This window comes from Cupressus sempervirens, chromosome 7 (assembly GCF_028749045.1).
Source record: "Cupressus sempervirens isolate cs-2001-9-10 chromosome 7, ASM2874904v1, whole genome shotgun sequence".
Classification (NCBI taxonomy): domain Eukaryota; kingdom Viridiplantae; phylum Streptophyta; class Pinopsida; order Cupressales; family Cupressaceae; genus Cupressus; species Cupressus sempervirens.
In genome coordinates this window covers 121,546,766-121,551,259 of record NC_143124.1, presented here as the reverse complement: position 1 = coordinate 121,551,259, position 4,494 = coordinate 121,546,766, and positions in this window count along the sequence as shown.

The window sequence follows — 4,494 nt, the reverse complement described above, 5'->3', positions numbered from 1 at the left end:
CACGAGCCAACAATTCTGAGATTTCACTGGAGCTCAAGAATACTGCCTCACAAATCTTCTCCCGACTGTGATTGTCATCTGGGTAAAATGAAGAACTTGCAACAGGAAGATCATTAGTGTAACAATCTTGAAAATCATAATTATTACAACATTCTTTCTTATCATGGCAATCACTAGATCTACTGTTGTTACAACTTTCTTCAACTTCACATGTTCTTTAACTTAATTTATCTTCTCTTTTATATCCATCCTTTTCATGTTGATTGCTATTACCTAATTCATTAACATTTGAATCCACCTCTTCACAAATAGAAGATAGATTATCTTGCTCTATGGACTCATTGTATTCATTACTACCTTGGCTTTCAGGACAGTCATTATCATTAGGAGATATTTCATGAAATATGTAATCACCACTTTCCATCTCCTCAATGAATTTTTCAATTTGCAAAATTATTTGTAACCTTATAGGTGCTGGCCAATTGACTAAATTGGGTACTAGAACATCAAGGAAAACACTAGGCAGTGAAGATTCCTCAGGTCTACAATGAAAAGGCATCTTACTGATTACTGACTTAAGCCTTAAATAACACTGTTCAACACTTAGACCTTGAGTACTACCTACTTCAGTTCTTATAATATTGACAATCTTTTTGTAAATCAGTCTATTCAACATAGCAATGTTATTATTCACAATTTCCAAACTCTCAGAATTTGGCAAACTAATCTCAGATCTGAGATCTAACTCCATTATAGAACAATATTTCTACCTCTTCTTTCTAGTGCTGAAAATCACTAAATAGAGGAAACTTTTTTAAACACTTGACTTCCATGAAAATAAGCATGAAAATCAAAATACCTCTAGTGTTGATGCTGAACTTCGATCTACTAATTTTGCACAGTTGCAAGACTAGAATTCCTTCACACCACTGATCAAACTGTGTAGAGTCACCACCTCTTTGCAAGAGGAATAAAATAACCACTACTATGATTGATTTTTTACATTTCAATTTCTTTATAATAGTAGATTTCAAACAACACTTTAAAACTTATCAAGAATTTAAAACTTCCTTTCAAGAAACTACCAACTATTTCAGATCTGCCCACACAACCGAAAATCCTTCAAAATTTTTACAATGAAATCAACTAGGAACAACTGGTACAAAGATTTGAGAGTCACCACTCACTCATGTGAGAAATAAAACATAATTTTTCAGTTGACAAATCTGAATCAGACTTTCAATGTAGGAGAACTTGCAGATCATTATTATCTTGAAAAGAATTTACACTTTACAAACAAATTCTTGACTCTGAAACTTTCTCAACAGTATTTGAAAACTGGACTGATTGAAGATAGACCTATGATAGTCATAGAACACAATTTTTATCTAGTTTCAACATACTACTGATAATGAATAAAGCTTAACTGGGGAACATGAAACTTCAACAAGGAAAAGAGAACACATCTTGCTCTATACTTGCTATATCCAATTTGTTTCATGGCAGAGATTTTGGTTCTTTCTATATGCAACTCCCCAACAGAGTTGCCATTTTGTTGGTGTTTGAAAATGCTGGAGGGTTTTCAATTATCCCAATGAGAACATGACACATCTAGGGGTAGCTAACTCCCATTTCCAACATGCCGATTCATACACCAGGCCAACTATAACGTATGACCCTTCTTCTTCTTCGGGCTCTACAAAACCTAGGTGGGTAGACTTGTAGATTCTTTATATGGTACCAGTTATCAGAGCATACACTGAATCTAATCATGAATCAGATAAAACCCCTAATTCTTCTATTCTTAACCAGGAGATTACAAGCATGAAATAGCTAAGGACATGACTCATGAAATTGGAAAGCTAAGTGCGATTTTACATTGAATAGCTTTCAACATAAAAGGGAAAATTGATTTAATATGTTGATATCAGCAAGACCCAAATATGAGCAACAAAATCTAGTGATCATATTTCTGATCAGTGCCTTATCTATCATGCAATTAAATGAATTATAACCATACATCTTTCGGAAATCTGAGACATATCACTACATCCTGATCTATCCTTCATGTTGTGAACAGATAGCTACTTCAGATTTAAACCTCACACTCAAAACATCCCACCATGAAATCTGCAAACCTTGTGATAAATACCAAGCAATTACATGGCTCTTTAATCCATATGCAAGACATTTTAACCACATACATTCCAAAATAAGATGCAACCTAATCTATGATCCTTGATCACAAACTAGAAAGATTAGAGATCCATAAACAGGAGATAAGACTCAAATTGAATTTGGAAACCTTTGCTGTATTTTATTCATTCTCCTTGAAAACGAATACATGAAAGACGTACAGAAAATAACTCATAGATCACCTAACAAAAAAGAACTATTCTGCATAAAACATACATGCTGCTCAATACAATAGAGAAATGATGAAGAATGGAGATGGAATCACAGTTCTGGATCCAAAAAAGTGGTCTCACAGAATGACTGAAACTTTCCTAAAAACAATGGTCTCACAGTAACAAAAAATTGGAACCCCTCAAATGATAGAAAGAAAGAATGATATAGACAAGGGTGAATTCCCAGATCTGATCTACAACTACCATCTGTCCACTTGGAATTCAATCTTTTTCAGCTGAATCACCTCTCTCTTCTTTCTACCATTGTGATCTCATTTGATTTCATCATTTTTTGTAACTGATTTGCAAATGTCTATTTCTGAATGATGAAAACTTGCTAAGTCACTAAAATATCTGATTTACCTTATGAAAAGCTAGTGAACTCCCCAAATAACTAACTTAAACATGACCCCAACTGCATTTTCATTGTATGCTACTGATATTCAAGTCATTACCATGTTGGAAAACAATTTTGGACTTCGATATCAAAAAATGGTTGCAATTCAGGTACCTGAGACAAATCCTCCTGTAGCTCAAATAGACTGATACCTATGCAAAAATTGACTCCGGAATCAAAAAATTTGTCCTCTCCTGATTCCGACGATATATAACATCGCCTATCTGGCCTCTCGAAAACCCACTAAAAGTCATTTTGAAAATGACTCCTCTACTAGAAACTCATGTCTATGACTCTTCACATTTTTTAAAATTTGAAAAATTTAAATTAGGCTAAAGTCTAGACTTTAGCCGAATTGTTCTTTGAATTTAAAAAAAATTTGTACGTCACTCTCTTGAAAAAAAAAAATTAAAAAGAAAATTTTAAAATCATTTTATTTCCTAGCCTCTTTAATTTTTGGTCAACTCTAGGTTTGACCAATCCCACGTGTCACCATTCTCCCTCGCTATGTCGCTATCTGACTCAACAATCACCACATCATTAGCAACATAGCGATAGAATGAGATGTGTCATCTTCTGCCACATGTCACTGTCAGATTCATCCACCTCATTTGACTGCCATATCATTACCTAAGCAAGTATGTAGCATCATCACCCATCTTGGGCCCGCTACCATGTCAGCTCCACCTCACTCCTACCAGATCAGCCTCGCTATCTCACTATAGTTAACTAGCGAGCATCTTTGCATGGTGAGGTAACGACAACCCTCAAATTGGGACACTTGTCATCATCTGGGTGTATTTGGTTTTTTTGGCGTCATGTCATCATGTTTGAATTTTTGTCCAAAATTTGACTTTAGCAACCCATCAGCTGTCTTTAGTTGCCCTACACGTGAGCTTGGCTTTAAAATCCATTATCTTAAGAAATTAAGGGTATTGTGTAGAATGCTATTTAAAAATTTGAAATATCATTTCCCCCTAAATGTGGGGTAAATGGTTTTTCAACATTTTCTACATATTGTTTCTTTCAAATAGTGTAGCCTTCTCTTGATACTCGCATCTTTTATGGGATTCATCTCCATCTTCATGTGAGCTTCCCCTGTGCTTGTTGTAGCTTCACTCCATAATTGGCCCTGCTAATCGGCTTCCATGTCATGTTACATTGTGGTTTTATTTCTTATTGGTGTGACTTTTCTTCTGCATTTTTGATGTTGGTTCATTCTTTTTTCTTTGTGTGAGATGACTCTTTGTAGGCATTGATATTGCTGGAAGGTTTTCTCTTTTGAAAATGGTGTCTTCCTTTAGAAAATGCAGGTTCATCCTTTTAATGGAATATCCTGCTTCTCTGAAATGCATGGATGTTTGCATATTTCATCTTCATGTGCTGACATGGCTCTCTTGATTCTAATTTAATGGTGGTCACTCTTCAGAAAACATGGGTTCCCTATGTATAAGGCATGGCTTCCTTCATAGGAGTCGCTCCTTCATTTAAGGCATCTCTGAAATGCTTTGAACGCAAGCTTTCATTTTAACTCTGCCTCTGTCTTGTATTTTTCCTTGCGTAGATCTTTGACTTCTGTAAAAATCGGCAGCCTCACTCTACTCTCAGCATGAACTACTGCTATTAACGTGAGCTCCTTCATTTTCTGAGTGCCTTGGTCTCTTTCATTGCATTGTATCTCCCTTTCAT